The sequence below is a fragment of the Leucopleurus acutus genome, assembly GCF_964270905.1.
Source record: "Leucopleurus acutus genome assembly, chromosome: 2".
Classification (NCBI taxonomy): domain Eukaryota; kingdom Metazoa; phylum Chordata; class Mammalia; order Artiodactyla; family Delphinidae; genus Leucopleurus; species Leucopleurus acutus.
In genome coordinates this window covers 95,765,381-95,781,778 of record NC_139143.1, presented here as the reverse complement: position 1 = coordinate 95,781,778, position 16,398 = coordinate 95,765,381, and the positions used below count along the sequence as shown (strand labels likewise).

The 16,398-nt window shown below is 47.7% G+C and overlaps 1 pseudogene across 1 annotated transcript; it reads left to right on the top strand.

Moving 5' to 3' along the window:
* The first annotated feature begins 3,203 nt into the window (after positions 1–3,203).
* LOC309974302 (acidic mammalian chitinase-like) lies at positions 3,204–15,560 on the top strand (annotated as a pseudogene). Its single transcript has 11 exons — positions 3,204–3,210; positions 6,528–6,551; positions 6,650–6,855; positions 8,184–8,233; positions 8,727–8,892; positions 10,060–10,184; positions 10,643–10,766; positions 11,634–11,819; positions 12,658–12,774; positions 13,661–13,800; positions 15,334–15,560. The product of its transcript is annotated as an acidic mammalian chitinase-like (transcript).
* Positions 15,561–16,398: the final 838 nt, after the last annotated feature.

Genomic DNA, 16,398 nt, shown 5'->3' with positions numbered 1-16,398 from the left:
ATTCAGGAGGTCTCATGGTCATCATTGATGACCAAGCCCACTATTGCCTTAACGGCAGGTGGTTTGGCTCTGCTCCATCCCGGGGTGCCTGGTTCCCCAGGTGAATCGTACGCATATCCTCTTGTGCAGGTGAGAGCCGTTGCTGACCAACCAGCTGTGCTGACATCCGTTGCAATGGAGGAGCAGGAGACTGGGAATCACTGCAGACAGACAACTGGAGAGGACTGGCCATGTTGTCCTGGAGAAAGGCCCAGAACAGTTTGAAATCTCCTAGACTATATGACTGGGCAGCAGCTTTCCAACTCTGAACATCTATGGCTTAGTAACTTGACTCAGGCCTCAGGTTACTGACTTGGGCTTTGAAATAGTCTTTCTTTTGTACCTAGGTTTAACTCGGAGCTGAGCAGGCAAGGAGCTGCCTGCCCCTCCTCTGCAGGAATTCCTGAGTGAGATTCTCAGAGGTTAGAAGAGGCTCTCCAGATGTCTCTCCTCCAAGCCACCCCTTGACTTTCTCTCAGACTTCAGACTGGGCCTGGCTTTGTTCTCCTGCAGCTGCTCACTTGTTGTCCTGAAGCACAATAAAAGAAGCATTTGCTCCAGTCAGTGTGGCCTCATTTGTGCAATCTTTGACCTTCTGGTATAAGGTTGTCCTGTCTCATCATTTGTGGCACCCAGGGCTGGGGTACAAATGGAGGCCTGCATATCATATGTCTAAATATTTAAATGAGCCAAGTATTAAAATATGGTTTATATTCTTAACAAGTATGATTTCACAATGACCTAAAAGACCAGGTTTGAATTCAGAATTCTCTGACTCCTCGGAATTCTGCACCAGCATGCAGCAGCTTGTGCTCTTGGTTCCCAGCCCATGTGCAACACCCTTCTCTTCCCATCTCCATCCCTGTCCCACAGAGCAAGGACCTCACGTACACACTTTGCATCCAAGGTTCGTCTACACCCCACCCCACCCCAACACACACACACACACACACACATCCTCTAGCAGGTGTGTTCACACTAGCATTGTGTTCACACTCAGGATCATGGGACCAGGAAAAAGGGCTGTGCAGGCCCTGAAAGTGGGCACAGGCTATTTGAGCAGCAGTCCTGGGTATCTGGATTAGGGTTTAAAAGAGCAGGGATGTGGGCTTCAGGTGGATGTACCCTTAGCCCTGCAGTCTTCTCACCTCACGGGGAGGGGTGCAGCTGGAAGAGGACAAGAATGGAGCCATCAAAAGCAGGGGGTAGCAAACTGCGGCCGATGGGTCAAATCTAACGCACTGCTTGTTTTTGTAAATCAGATTTTATGGGAACACAGCTGTGCCCATTTTTGTTTACATATTGTCTATGGCTGCTTTCTCTCTACAGTGGCAGGATCAAGAACTTGCCACAGATTCGGTATGGCCTACAAAGCCTAAAGTATTACTATCTGGCCCTTTATGGAGAAGTTTGCAATTCTTCCTCTAAAGCATGGTGCCCGAAGCAGGGAGTAAGGCTGCTTGAAGTCTAAGGCTGTTTCTGAGTTCAGACACCCTAATTTCAGAATAAATTGTGTTTCCCCTCATTCTCCCACTACTCTTCGAATCCTTTCCTTATTGAAAAATGATTTTTATCTTAAACTTTCTTTTTTTTTTCTTTTTTTTGGCTGCGCGGCATAAGGGATCTTATTTCCCCAACCAGGGATTGAAACAGTGTCCCCTGCAGTGGAAGCGCAGAGTATTAACTACTGGACTGCCGGGGAAGTCCCTTATCCTAAACTTTGAACAACACTTTCATTTGCATATTTAATCATCATGGCTTATGAAGGAGGCATTTAAGCCCAATTTGCAGATGAGCTGACTGGGGCTCAGGGACTGTAAGATCATATATCTAAGTGGTGGCAGCACTGATCTCGGAGAGACAGCAGTGAACGAGATCTTCGTTCCCTGACCAGGAATTGAACCTGGGTAACCTGGATGAAAACAGGGAATCCTAGCCCCTAGACCACCAGGGGCTAGAGGCTAGAAGCAAAATTCCCCTGGCCCTTGCTCCCACTGAAAAATGTATTTCTCAAGGAGGCAAAAACTGTAAAACCAGGTACAAAGTTTATTATTAGAGACACAGTACAACGAATGGGAGAGCCCACAGAGAAGCAGTTTGTTTAGTTAAGAAAGAAGCAGGGCAAAGATACACACCAGGAGAGAAAGGGTGTGGGCGTCCTCCCTAATGAGTGCAGTAAAGAGGCGGTTAAGTCATTTATATCGGGCAGTTCTTCCGGGTCTTTGTTTACCTGTGGCCAACGACCTGGTTTCTTTTTCCACACCTGACCTGTCCTAGGACCCTCCCCAACAGGTGTGCACTACTTTTTCCAAGATGGATTCCAGCCCAGAGGCCTATGGGGGGCCTTGGCAGCACCTATTCTGGGGTGGTGCCCCCTCCTGTTTGACCAACAAGGAGACTTTCTGTGCATGTGCAGTATCTCCCTTGACCCAAGGATGGGAAATATGTGACCTCTTGATCTTTTTCTCAAGCAGGGTTTAGCCCTCTCTGTCCCTGCCATAACTGTTATCTTAAAGTGTCCACAGGAGGCAAAGTCCAGCAAAGTCCTGTTCCTGTTGTTGTTTCCATCTCAAAGGGCAAACAGGAGGCTGGTTGTAAGTGTCTAGTCTAGAGCCCACATGCCTCCTTCCTCAAGAAATGTAAACAGGAGGCTAGTTGTAAATGCCTAGCCTGGAACCCATCTATCTCCTGCCTCAGCACCAGAATTTCTGCAGGTGAAGGGGCTTAGAGGTGGCTACGTGATCCGAAGGTGAGTGAGAGTGGGAGTACTAGGGGATTTATTCCTTTATGGTTGAGAAAACATCAGATGTACATATGAAAAAACAGGGGTGGCAAACGCTGCTGGAGACTAGGGGGAACTTTGTGCCCAAGGCCCCCTAAATGCTGCCCCAGAGCTCAGATCTTCTTACTATAAGTTATATGTTGTTCGGGGTACCTCTCTGGTTTTCTAACTCTGGCTCAGTCCTTTGCTTCCTCAGGTTGTTGCGTTCTTGAGAAGCAGAAGAGTGAAATGATTAAGAGCACAGTCAGGAGTCAGACTGCATGGATTCACATCCTGGCTTTGTCACTAACTTACTGTGTGACTTTGGCCAAGTTACTTACCTTCTCTGTGCTCCACTCTTCTCTGTAAAATGGGGATAATAAGCGTGCCTGCTGCCAGAGATATGAGGGGTAAGTAAGGTAATATTTGCAAAGAATTTAGGCTAGTACGTGACACATCAAAAACATTATTTGTGTCTGTTGTTACTTTGATTATCATGGACAGCTGTCCAACACAGTTACCTTGGCCTCGCATGGAGCCCAAGAGTCCATCAAAGGTCTATGTCTTGGGCTCCAAGCCCTGAACTCTATGGATTCCTTTCTCACACGTGCTGTGAGGAGAGAACCCTTTGCTTTGCAAATATCCAGGAGGAGATTAAGGAGATTAGGGCCTTTTGTTTAGCTGAGATTGGAGAGGAACTCTGATCAACCTCCTACCCCCCCCCCCCCCCCCCCCCCCCGCACCTCTGCCTCAAAGGGTTGATTTGAGGATTAAATGACTTAATCATCTCGCACATTGCACAGGCTGAATGAATGTGAGCTCTTATTACTATTTTCAAGACCGGGCCAATTCCAATTAGTTCATGCCTCAACTGCTTGGCAGTCAATGACTAGAGGCCAACTGAGTCAAAAGCCTGGGAAGGATAACAGCCATGGGATTGCTAGCAGCCCATCACACTTATATTGAAATCTGTAGGAGCCATTCCTGTATTCTCTGTGAACCCAGATTGCCCTTAAATGGTTCTGGATTAGAAGTTCCCAAAGGTCTGATCAGCATCTTTCAGAAGACATTGAACACTCACCTAGTAGGTCTCTAAGCAGCAGGTAGGTGTTGCCTGGAGTGCAGTCAGCAGTGCCACCCGTCCCAACTGGGATTTTAGTAGGACTCAGTGTGTGTCCTGGGGCTGGTGTCAATGCCAGAGGAAAAACCACACCTTTGCTCCTCTCATTGCCTTCTGGGGCTGAGTGACCCTGAGGGCATCTGTGATGTGGCCTCATAGGCGGCTTCCTGTAGGTGCATCCCCTTCTGTCTGGGCAGTTAGCCTGGGAGTGGAGTGGAGGGAGGGAGGGAGGTCCTAAAACATTGTGATTCTCAGTGCCTCGATCCACGGACATTTTTGCTGCTGTCTTTGCTCTGATTTTTATGGCTGCCTGGGGCCTTGTCCCAGGACTTGCTGCTTCTCCCGTCTGAAGCAAAGCCTAACTATAAATGTCTGCACCCCGTGAATTTCCTCCATCCTCTGAAAACCGGGCCACCTTCAGTTAAACGGAAGCAAGTTTGAAAAGTGATGCTTTCTCACTGCAAACTTGGTGAAACCTCACAAACTGGTAGCCATTACCTGACATCTATTGTTACGATGGAATCAAGGAGTTGGAGGCTGGGCAGGGCTGCCTACCCTTGTCTGGCCAGCGATAAATCCTGGTCAAATGGCAGCCTCACTTCCCTTGTCCATACTCATCCCCTAGAGTCCAGATGGTCTCTTTGGACATGTAGGGCCTACTGGGACCTGTAATGACTTTGAACCCTAGGCCAGCCTTATACCTGTGCCAGATATACCATTTTCCTAAACGTACCTTCAGTCAATAACCTTTTAAGGCTGTTCTTACCGAGTCTCCATTGTGTCTTGGGGTTGATTACCTAAGAAGGAAAACACAGATAAGGTTCAGAGGATAAGTGGGAACCATGTGTCCCCTGCTACCCCTTTATTCCTGGGTCAGAGGAAGGGAGCCTTGCTTGCTGAAGGGAGCCAGGTGCGGGGGGCAAGGCCTCCAGTGTTCCCTATAAAAAGCTGTCGAGTGCCCATTCAGCCCTGGAACTCGCAATGAGCACTTCCCACCAAAAAGGGGAAATGGCTGATTTTTGCAGGTGAGTCTGTCCCAGGTGGCCCAGGTGAGCTTTCAGAGTATCTGCTTTTTCTCCTCTATTTATTCTACCTCCACCCTCACTCTCTATGCTCCAAGGCTTCCTTGTCCCCTGTCTCTCTTGCAGATTCTTTGGGTTCATAACATAGTGGGGAAGGAAGGAAGGAAGAGAGGGAGAGGAAGAGGAAGAAAGGGCCTGCTAGTCACCCAAGGGCTTCAGATGGGAAAGAAAATGGATAACTCTGGTGAATCAGGACAAGGCCATTTCCCCATGTAGGGTGATGGAAGACTTGGGCTAGCCATTCTAGTTCCGATGTACCTGTGGGGAGGAAGGTGATCTCCGCGTCTTACTCTTCCACCATCTTCCTCAACTCCTGGGCTAGCCATTCTAGTTCTGATGCTCTGTGATGCCTCCTCACTGCCAGCCACAGAGCAGGAACTCAGTGCATACACTTGACCAAGGATTAATCAACTAACAGGAACAGTTAGCAGAAAACTGGATGAGGCAGAGGTTTTTCTGGTTGTGTACTTTGGGGATAGGTGTGAGGGTTCCAGGGAGAGAGGCAGACAAGCCCTTAAAGAGCTAATGCAGTTCCGCCAGTGCTAACTCATCCCTAGAGATGACGCCGCAACTGTGGGTAGGAGCCCAATGAGAATGGTCACTGAGTCAGATAGCACAGCGCATCCTGGGTACAACTGCGTAGCTTGGATGGAAATAAAATTTAGGAGCATAATTTCAGTTGAGAAGTAGAGTGAAACTGGTTCTGGAAAAGTGAGTTCTAGTCCTTAGTGTGAAGGGTATGGCTACCGGAGGGGGCCCTCTGCCTGCCCTCCCCTTCTCCACCTCTGGTGCCTCCTCTGCCCTTCTCCACCACTTTGGTTTATCTTTATGGTCTGTTTATTCAATACATATGGACAGAGAGTTGACTATGTGCCAGGCACTGGGCTGGGTAGTGGGGATTCAGCGGTGTAAGCACAGTCCCTGCCCTCAGGGAGTTCATATTCTAGTGGGCAGACCAATAAACAATTAGTGCTTTCAGGGTGAAACATGCTGTGATAGGGATAAGAAAGCACAAATCCCAAAGGAGCCTAGAGGGAGAACAGAGAGCCCAGTCCCAATGTCACCTCTCTTGGGAAGTCTTCCCTGACTTGTTTTCTATAACATCCTGTGCATATCTCAATTTTAACACTTGTCTCATTGCATTGAGCTGAGGTTTGGTTGTGTTTACAGGTTTGACTTCCCCACCAGGCTCAGAGTTCTCTGAGGGCAGGGAGTTTGTCTAGTTTTTCTTTTTGTCTTCAGAACTCAGTACTTAATATGAGTTTGTTGAACGAATAACAACATGTGTTCCTGGTTCCTGAACTGCTCACTATCATCTGAGCTTCCAGGTAGCTCACCGAGTGCCTACATTAACTACTTTCCCTGAAATCATCATGCAGGGGTCCATGTTGGGAAAGGATTTATAGAGCAGAGGGGGTACCAGGCCCCAGCTCCCCTTCTCCATTTACTGCCGAGTGCTGTCTCAGGTCAGCCAGGGAAAGAAAGACCCTGCTAGCCTCTGACCAAGATCTCTTTTCTTCTTTAGGGCTGGCCCTCTTGCTGCAGCTGGGTAAGTGCCCCATGTGAAGATGGGGAGTACCAGGGTGCCCTGGGGACAAGGGATATTAGTCAGGGCAGGGGCCACCTCTTATTTCCCTGCCGTTCCAGGCACAGCAACCAAAATTGTCTGTTACTTCACCAATTGGAGCCAGTACCGTCCTGGGATTGCCCACTACATGCCCGAGAATGTGGACCCTTGTCTCTGCACACACATCATCTTTGCTTTCACTGGCATGACCAACAACCAGATGACAACCATTGAGTGGAATGATGAGACCCTCTATGCCAGCATCAGTGGCCTCAAGCACTACTGAGTTCTGGACTTGGGCTCTGGGCTGGGTTGGAGGTTTTCACATGGGTCTTTCAGAAGTCCTTAGAGACACCAACACCAGAATGCCTCGTCTTTGAGTCCTGTTTGCAATCACTCTCATGCCTCATTGGCAGAGCTATTGGCATCATTCTCCCTAGGAGAGGCAGGTTGCTGTCATTTGTCTGGATTATTTTCTCAGCAGATCCTTCGCATTGAATGCTATGTGTCCCATGAGGAGCCATCCACAAGGGATTCATTGTGAATACAGTCCCCTGGAGGTTGCCATGTTGCAGTACAGACCCACACCAACCTATGGGCTAGCTGCCAATTTAACCTGAGATGGTTCTCGTGCCAATTAAACACTTAGCACATGTACTGAGTGACTACCAATGAATTGGGTGGGCCAGACATTATGCTAGGTGCTTTTCATTTATTATTTATGTAACCCCCACAACAAACACTAGGAAGTAGGCATGTTAAAGTTGAAAAGATATTTTAAGCTTGAGGAAACTGCACTGTAGAGAGGTTAAAAGCTTTCCCTTGCCCACAGAACTAGTAAGTGGCGGAACTCAGGAATGCCTGATCAGTTTATCAGATAGGTTAATTGACACTTTGGTCCAGTTGGGAATCCAGTGGGTAGTTTTTAAGATCAAGCTCACAGGACCTGGGTGCCTGCTGGGAGACACCATGGAATAGAGGAGTTAGGTTTAAATCCTGGCTCTGCCAACCTTAGTAGCTGGGTGATCTGGAACAGATTGCTTAAGCTCTCTGAATATCACTTAAAGGGCAAAGTGAGATTAATACTTCCTGCCCATTGGGATTGTAAGGGTGACAGACGCAATGCATGTAAAGTACCTGGCATTTGGTAGGCACTCAGTAAATGGTAGACACTTCTACTGCCTCTATTCCTTGTTCTTTCCTTTAAGAGTCTCAGACTTTCAGCTTTCTGGCCTAGTATATCCTGGCAGCTCCAGCCCCTCTACCATCTGTGCTAAGGGACTACTTTTAGGTTCTTCCATCCTCCCTAGGATGCCCTGCCTTGTCTTCCCCTGAAGCTTTCTGTTGAATCAGGATCCACCAGCCCACTGGCAAGGCCAGGAACAGGAACCTGTTCAATGAGCATTTATACTGTGTCCTGGAGGTACCCAGAGTAAGACAGTACTTTGCTCCTACAGAGAGCTCTGCTCCCAGTGTGAGATCAGAGACTGGTAATGGGGTAGGCCTGGCGCTGCTCAGGTGTGGGATACGAGGGTGGAGAGACTGACCAGCAGATGACATCTCCTTGCCTGTGGAATTTTATTTACATTGGGATCTTTCTATCTGCAGCAACAGGGGACTGAAAACCCTGCTATCTGTTGGGGCTGGAACTTTGGAACCCAAGGGTAAGACTTTGCATTCACAGAGGAATCGCTCCCAGATTACTCAGTCTCTTCCAAACTCCAAGGGCTCTGAATTCTCTGAAGTGGGTGGCCTCTGGCTTCAGGTATAAATTTAGATATCCTATAACCTTCTGGTCAGAGCTCTCTTTGAAGTCTGTCCTTCCTTTATCACAGCTCTTACCGCCGGCCTATCTACTTATCTATACCTTCCTTTATAGGAGCTCCTACAGGGCAGAAACTCTATTGTATTCACTATATCCCAGCACTACAAAAGTCAAATGAATGTCTGAATAACTGAATATGCATCTGGACAAATAGGAGGCTAAGTGACAAGACAGAGGACCCAGGAGCTTAGGCCACTATTGTTTCCTCCTGTGTTCCCCCACCCCACCCCTACCCCCAGCCCCAAGTGCCGCATAATAGAATCCTGCCCTTGAGAGAGTCCATGTTGAAGCCCATCACTGCCACTAAGATCATAATGACTTGCTGACTCCAGATTCTCCAACATTGTGGCCACTTCTGAGAACCACCAGACCTTCATCCAGTCAGCCATACGGTTTCTGAGGAAGTACAACTTCCATGGGCTGGACATTGATTGGGAGTATCCTGGCAACTGTGGTAACCCAGCTGACACCAAGCAGCTCTTCACTGTCCTGTTGAAGATGACTCACATTCCCTGTGTCCAAAGAACATAGGATGTGGTCCACAATGGACTGGGGAGAAGACCACTATATGATGAGGGGTTCTGAGAGAGGCTAAATACACCTGAGGGTGTGAATCTCAGTTCTTCTGGCTCAAAGCATGATTTCTATAGTGTAAGATCAGATTTTTCTTTCAGGGAAAACTTGTAGGGCCAAGTTATAGAGACTACTGTAAAGGAGCATGAAAGTTAATTTATTTACAGTAAGAAATCTGCCAAGGAGTCTGAAACATTCATGTTCTAAGCACAGCTATGGGAAGTCAAATAGTCCCCAAACAGGTCCTTCCTTGGGGGGCAGCATGTAGGGCAAGGTGAGCTAGTTACAGACTGAGATGTTCAATGGCCCCTCACTCTGGTAAGTAGAACCAGATGCTTCCAGCGAAGAGGTACTCCTGCCACCAGGGCCAGACATAAAGTTGTTGGGCCAGAGTGTCCTCTCCCCTGGGCAGCTTGATTGAGCACCAATGATTGCGTCAGTACTCTTATTTCCTCTTCTTCCATGATTGATTTTCCCAATTGTTAGATTTAATCATATATAGTCTGTAGCGCTAAGAGCCATTACTTTTTGTCTATATATTAGCTTTCTTTTTTTATTTTTCTGCTCTGGACATTATTTGTGACTCTTAGAGGGTCACCAAATTTCCCTCAGTACAAGTTTTGGGGAGACAACTCATTGTTGTTCCCAGAGACCAACAACAGTTCTTTTTGTTTGTTTTGTTTTTTTATTTATTTTTATTTTTGGCTGTGTTGGGTCTTCATTTCTGTGTGAGGGCTTTCTCTAGTTGTGGCAAGTGGGGGCCACTCTTCATTGCGGTGCACGGGCCTCTCACTGTCGCGGCCTCTCTTGTGGCGGAGCACAGGCTCCAGATGCGCAGGCTCAGTAGTTGTGGCTCACAGGCCCAGTTGCTCCGCGGCATGTGGTATCCTCCCAGATCAGGGCTCAAACCCGTGTCCCCTGCATTGGCAGGCAGATTCTCAACCACTGTGCCACCAGGGAAGCCCCCCAACAACAGTTTTTGAAGCAAAGGACTCTAAGCTGAACACTGTTCAGCTTTCTTTGTAAGAATCATGACCTTGTCAAATGTTCATTGGTCCTTGCAGCCTGAGTCCAGTGTCCTCTGTTTCACAGGAAATGTATGAGGCTTTTGAGCACGAAGCCACCCAGAACAACAAGCCTAGGTTGTTGATTTCTGCTGCTGTGTCAGCTGGCAAAGGTACCATTGAAACTGCCTACCAGATCCCCGAGATATCAAAGTAAGTAAACCCCAAGCCCAGGAGCCCAAGTTCAGAGCTAAGTAACTCTGAGACCTGCCCCATAGATTAGCCAATGCTCAGGTACCTTGGAGAGAGAGGGCTCTGTCCCAAAAGAATAAGATGACCCCAAAGCCTGAGAGAGAGGCGTGGGAAGCCAGACAAAATTCTCAATGATAAAAGGCTATTTAGAAAAGGTTAGTTGAGTTTCAAACTTCTACAAGACCTGAAGGTCTGAGTGCAGCCAGATATTGATTATGGGTTGTATGCCTTCTATATATCAATTTTTCAAATAAAGGTGAGAGAGAATGAAATAAAGAACAATAAAGCATATTCCCTCATGATGTAATTACAAACAACACATCCAGTAGGGACTAGGAGCTTTAGGGGCAGTGGGATGGAGACTATGATTTCCTCTGGATCATTTTTCTTCTCTTGTATCCTACCCTCAACAGCCCAAGGTACATGGACCTCATCAACGTGATGACCTATGACCTCAGGGGCTCCTGGGATGGCTTCACAGGAGAGGACAGCCCCCTGCTTGCAGGACCCAATGACAAGGGAGACTACAAATACTTCAGTGTGGTGAGTAAGGATTTGGGACAGCTAATTCTGACGGATATTTTCAAAGCATGTCATGGGATCCCTGGCCAAGGACCAAAAGGGAGGCTGAGGAAGCTTGATGGACAAGATAAAGATGGTGATCTTTTTTAACCCAGTTCATGTTGCCTGCTTCCTTTTTCCGATGATTAATTGTACCCATTCATCTTTCACACCAAAGGAAGCAGAATAGTGGCTTGGGATAATCCCAAACATTGAAAAAATAATTTAACTATCATTGTCATTGATGCTAGGAGCACATTTCATGATCTATCTTGCCCCTAATCTTCCTCACCTCCCTTCCACTTTCTCCCCATCCCATAAGATTTATCTTCTTAACTTGTATGGCATAGGCAGCTGTAATAATAAATCTTAATGATTAGTAGGTGTGTAAGTTGGCTAGATGTGATTTCAGTGTAGAATGCAACCAGAGATATAAAAATTGGCATGGGAAAGTCTCCCAGGAGCATACCCCATGCTCAGACAATTCTGAGCTGCTATATTCCACAAGTTGGGAAAACAAGAGGATGCATAGCTGAACTCCAGTCCCATCCCAAATGCCAAGTCCCGTATGAGGGGAAGGAGGATAGCGAAACATTTTGTTCCCAGTTGACACTGGGCCCTGCTACCTAAGTACTATACCTCTTGACTGACGCTGCCTCTAACACCCAGTTCCAGAAGGAAGGGTACCACTTTCCTTTCTGTGAGGTTGGGCTGTGGAAGGGTCTGGACTGCAGGCTATGTCTGAAGTAGCCAGTAAATTGGGTAGAAAACATTGGCTATTCCACAGGCCTCTGGGCACATCCTCAGCTGCTTTTTAGTATAGTAATATGTTCCTTACCTTGCCTCTAGGATTATGCAATGAACTACTGGAAGAATCAAGGTGCCCCTGCTGAGGAGCTGATGGTGGGCTTTGGGGCTTATGCCAGTACCTTCACTCTCACTAACCCCGCCAGCCATGGCCTGGATGCTCCCACCTCTGGCCCTGGGACTGCCAGGTCCTACACTCAGGAGGCTGGGAGTCTTGCCTACTTTGAGGTAATGTCCCAGAGGGCAGGAGGAGCAGAGAGATTCACTTTCTGTTCTAAAGGATCATAGATACTTCCAAAGAGAAGGAATTTATACTCTGATTTCTAATACAGGATACCCCATTGTTGCCAGCTCTGAGTGTATGGGGTAGGGAGGGAAGGGTAGAATGAACTATTGATAAAACATCTCAAATTTTAACCTTTTAGAGTAAATGTGCATCTTTCATGCTAGTAGTGATTAACATTTACCGGGTCCAAATGTATAGCCAGGCTCTGTTCTCAGTGATTTTTATATATCATCCTATTTAACCCTCACAACAGTGAGGTGCTGATTTTATCCTCTTACACAAGAAGACACAGAGGCACAGAGGGATTAAGAAACCTGCTCAGGGTCACAGAACTTGTAAGTGGCAGAGCTAAGATTCAAACTAAAGTTGTCCAGCACCAGAATCTCAGACCCTAAACATTATGTGTTCTCACCCCCTTGTTGGCTCTTGGCTCTTTTTGGCAAAAATTCTTTCAAATAAGAGAAACAGGAAAACTCGTTTCAAGGGGAAACTGGGCCACAAGGCACAAAGAAGCTGCCCTGTCCCTTGTCTCACAGATGGGTATTGGCAGACCCAGGACTGGGATTTAGGTCTTGTCTTTCCAGCCTGTGCCCTTTCCACTGTGCCACCCACAAGAGGGAAAGCAGGGGAGCTGGGGTGAAACTGGAACCATGAGCTCTTATTTCCAGCAAAGAGAGGTGGGGAGAGGAATGTATTCCAGAAAATAAAGAGAGGGAGGAGGGAGATGTGAGCCAAACACAGGCAGGTGCATCTGAGCCATGATTTGTCCTCCTGCCCCAGGTCTGCTCCTTCTTGAAAGGAGCCATCGAGGTGTGGAATGCTCCCCAGGAGTTGCCCTATGCCTACAAGGGGAATCAGTGGATTGGATATGCCAATCCCAAGAGCTTCACCCTCAAGGTAAGGCCCTGCACACCCTTCCTTCTACACAGTTGGGAGAGGTAGGGAACCTGCCCTCCAAGTGCATTTGAACTATAAGAAAACACCTAAGAGAGGTAAGGCAAGACCCAGGGTGGCCCTGAGGTCTCAAGGGAGCTGGCGGCCCAGCTGTAGAGCTCGGCGGTTGGAACAGCCCCTCTGCTTCCGGGCAGTTGCAGCTGGTTCCTCCCTTCCCTCAGCTCCTGTGCCTTCCCGTCCTCGGCCCCCACGCCCACTCCTGGAGACTCCCTTTTGGCCCCTTTCCCTGCTCTGCTCTGCTCCTGATCCAGCGCTCTGATTCGTGCTTCCTGAATTAGGCACTCTTCCACCCCGAGGGCCATGGTGTAGATCAGTTTCTTCCTCTCCTTTTCTCCTCTCCTGCATACAGTAACTTCATACAGGAGGAACCCATATCGGGAGGCAAGAGATCCTTGGAGCCATTAGGCTTCTGCCCACTGGCCTTTACATGCTCATATCTGGGCGATTACTATTTACCAGCCCCAAAGCCCTTCACCCTATACCTCCCCATCAGGAGCCCTGTCTCTCTGCACAGACACTTGCCAGGTGAAGGGCCCTGTATCTCTTTTGACATCACAACCACCCAAGCTCCAACTCAGACAAGCCTTCTCAGAAGGTGGTTGGTGATAACAGAGAGCAAGGGAGAGACTCATTCTCCCTGACTTGGTAGTCCTAAGATCTCTCCTTGTCTACAAATATGTCCATGACTTCCTCAGAGTCTCTGTGGGAAAGCCACTCTCCCATTTCCTCCTCTCGACGACTGGATCATGGCCTTCCCCATCATCCTGCTGGAGTCACTCCCTGCGCTTGTGCAAGGACATCCCACAGTGCCCCCGATTCTCTCCCACAGGGTGAGTGGCTGCTGAAGAACTAGTTGGGGGTCCATGGTCTGGAACATTGGCTTGGATGACTTCACAGGCACTTTCTGTGGACAAGACAAATACTCTTTCATGCATGCCCTTAAGTCTGCACTCAGCGTCTCCACTCCCAGTAAGTAGTGAAGCACCACCTACCAGCCACGAGGTAAAAAACTAGACATTAAGGAGGAAGAAAAGACTATCCAGAGCGCCTCCCAGTCTGGCCTCAAAGAAAGCCTCCTTCAGATCTTCCACCTGTCTTAGCATGTCCACAGGGAACTGGCATTTGGGACCCAGAAAGAGAGACTCAGGTGGCTGCTAAGGGACAGCCCCTGAGTGAAAGAGAAAGGCCCATCCCTGTTCCCGAGGGCTTTCCTTGTAGAGCTGTTCAAGGAGCTCCTGGAGAACATTCCGGAGCCTGGGTAGAGAGAGGACCACAAATGCCTTGTTCCTGTTCCTGTCTGCCCAGCTCCAGCCTTTAGGAACTTTGTGGAGCAGAGAAGACAAGGCAAGGGAGGGATGGCAAAGTTAGGTGGTGAGGAGAGGGAAGAGAGAAGGAGAACCCTGAAGGGGTCCAGCTGGCCCATTCCCTGAAGTAAGTAGCAGAATTACGATTAGTCTCAGCACACAGCTTTGCCCCAGACCCAAAGGCCTGGGCAAGTGCAGAAAGCAGAAGGGGCCAGGAAGACATGTGGACAGCCAGTACTGACTGCTGGACCATGTCAATTCTGCTGGTTCTTTCAGATTTCAAGTTATCCTCACAGGTGCTCTTGGAGACAGGTGTAGTCTACTTAAACATAAAAACTAGGGAGGGAGAAACAGGGAGGTATTAGTCAAAGGGTGCAAGTTTCAGTTTTACAATATGGATGAATCCTAGAGATCTACTGTACAACATAGTGCCTGTAGTTAAGAATACTATATTGTATACTTAAAAATTTGCTGGAAGGGTAGATCTTGTGTTCTTACCACAAAAAATAATAATAAATAAAGAGGACAGGAGGAGACTTCTGGAGGTGATGGGTATGTTTATGACATTGATTGTGATAATCACAATGTGTACTTATCTCCAAATCCATCAAGTTGTACATAAACACTTTGTATGTCAATCATACCTAATAAAGTGGTTTAAAAAAGAAAGACAACAGTGTAGTAGGCATAACACAGGCTCTGAACTCAAGGTAGAACTAGTTTTGAATCTCAGTTCTCACCTTAGCTGACATGAATAAAATAATCTTTAAAATTCTTCCACTTTGTAGGATTTTGGGGGGTTATGGAACATAGTATTTGGACAAGCATTTAGGTGATAAATAACATTACTTTCCTCTTAAAAATAAAATAAAAACAAAGCTAATTATTCTGTAGCACTTACTATTTTATATAGCATACACATGGGAAAATGCTTTATGTAATAATTCTAAGAGATAGTACTAGTATTCCATCATTTAAGGGAGGAAATTGAGGCTCAGAGAAGTTAGTGACTTGTTTGTGGTCACATAGCTCATAGCAGAGCTGGGCTGTGAACTTGGGTATCACTGATTCAGGCCCAGAGCATTTAACCACTGGTTCAGATAAGATGAGGAACCCCCAGTGACACTACAGACACAACACTCATGCTGGGAAAATAGCCCACCCCAGAACCTATGGGGCCCTTTTCTTACTCTCTCAGGTTGCAGAGTGCCCACCTCTACCATGGGCTCCCCCACCAACACTGTGGCTCCCAGGAGTGGCAGCACTGGCGAGAGTGGATTCTGTGCCAGAAAGTCCAATGGTCTCTATCCCAGCCCCCCCAGCAAGTGCACCTTCTACAACTGTGTGGATGGATGTACCTACGAGGAGGCTTGTCAGACAGGCCTGGTCTTTGACACCAGCTGCTCTTGCTGTAACTGGATTTAAGCCATCTGCTTGTGGGATCCATTGGGGACTGTAGGACAGAAGGATGATTAAATGGAAGTTTTGCCTCAGACTACCAAGTTGTCTACTTTGATTTGTGAATCTATGTGATACTCCCCTGTGTGTAAAACAGAAGCCTTACCTTCTTGCTTCCCAGAGGTCTCCAGAGGTTGGGGCTGGGAGACAAGGATGGGTAGTGTCTGGGACCTCTCTGAGCATTTCCGTGAGAAGTTCTGGTGTTCTGGACTCCTCTTGAGGCAGAAGGGGAGAAGAAATGAGAGGCTCTAGGGTCAAGAGAGATCAAGGGAGATTTGATCTCTCATTTTGTTCTTTCCCACAAATATGCCTCCAAAGTGTCTTGCAGAAGAACCTAGAAAAGTGGTTGGACTCAGAACACAATTTACTGCATCACCTCCTTCAGGAACTCTTCCTTTACCAGGTTAACTCATCTCCCAACTCCAGGGCTAAACAACCCAAGCAAACCATACTTGTTTGAAGACAGAGCATGAGGGCCACCTGTAGGATGGTCCACACACTCCACTTCCACACCTGTGAGACTAGAAACAAAGACCATCGGCACAATTGCAAAATTAGCAAACTTAAAACAATATTAGTTCATTTTCATCTTTATTGCCACACTACACCTGAATGTACCCTCAGAGAAGGTACCAAGAAAGTGGGAAGAAAAGGCAGCTTACAGCAGGGTGGGAGGTTTCGCTCCTACCATCTCCAGGACAGCATGGCCCCTGCTCTGAAGAAGCTGAGGAAGCGTGCAGCTCACCAAGCAAGGAAGCTTCCACACTAATCAGCTCGTTTAGGAGCTCAGGGAGGACTGGTTCCG